We start from the raw sequence: 1,148 nt of genomic DNA on the forward strand, positions 1-1,148 counted from the left end.
AAAAAAAAAAAAAAAAAAGGAGTGTTATTGGATTGTTTGTAACTCAAAGGATAAATGCTTGAGGGTATGGATTCCCTATTCTCTATGCTGTGCTTATTTCACATTGCATGTCTGTATCAAAACATCTCATAAACCCCATAAAGATATACACCTACTATGTACCCACAAAAATAAAAATACAAAAGCTTTAAATACTACCACAGAGTATAGGTGTAACATTTGCCACTGATCAAATGAATTACCCTTATAAAATATGTGTTCTGAAGACTGTACAAGTAGTACCAGTTTCTGCTTCTTGTGAGGCCCTCAGGAAGCTTATAATTATAATGGAAGGTGAATGGAGAGCAGGCGTGTCACATGGTGAGAGAGGGAGCAAGAGAGAGTGAAGAAAAAGTGCCACACTCTTTTAAACAAACATCTTGAATGAAATTATAGAGTGAGAACTCACTCATTACCTTGAAGACAGAACCAAGTCATTCATGAGGGATCTGCTCCCATGAACAAAACACCTCCCCGTAGGCCCACCTACACCATTAGGGGTCACATTTCAGCATGAGTTTTAAGGAGGATAAAACATTTAAACCATATCAGCAATAAATACAGAGGAAGAGTAAGCCTTCTTGTTGTAAACACTTCTGTGTTAAGGGTGGAAAGAGAAAAAAAGCTAAGGAGTGCCTAGTACTGAATATGATAGCTTGGCTAGAAATACAGAAAGGAGCAGTAATTGACAAGGCTGTAAAAGTTAGAGATTAAGAATATAGAGGATCTTGAATGTCAGATATATAATTTGTACTTTTCTGTGGTGAAGTGAGCCAAGATGGATCACAAAAATTGTGGAGATAAAAAAGCTTATACAGATTTTGAGAAACAATGATATGACATAATAACAGGGGCAAAAGCCTGTTGGCAAGTAAACACTATTGTTTACTCATTCATTCTGAGATTTGGACTTTCTAGATAATTTCACAGACATACACATGAATAATAAGAAACATACAACAGGAATAGATATCATTTATTCAATCCAACCATGTGAGGGGAACTTTACATGGATCGTCATATTTAATTTTCTTTTCTTTTCTTTTTCTTTCTTTCTTTCTCCCTTCCTTCCTTCCTTCTTTCCTTATTTCCTTCCTTCCTTCCTTCCT

Source organism: Hylobates moloch, unplaced genomic scaffold, assembly GCF_009828535.3.
Source record: "Hylobates moloch isolate HMO894 unplaced genomic scaffold, HMol_V3 SCAFFOLD_7, whole genome shotgun sequence".
Classification (NCBI taxonomy): domain Eukaryota; kingdom Metazoa; phylum Chordata; class Mammalia; order Primates; family Hylobatidae; genus Hylobates; species Hylobates moloch.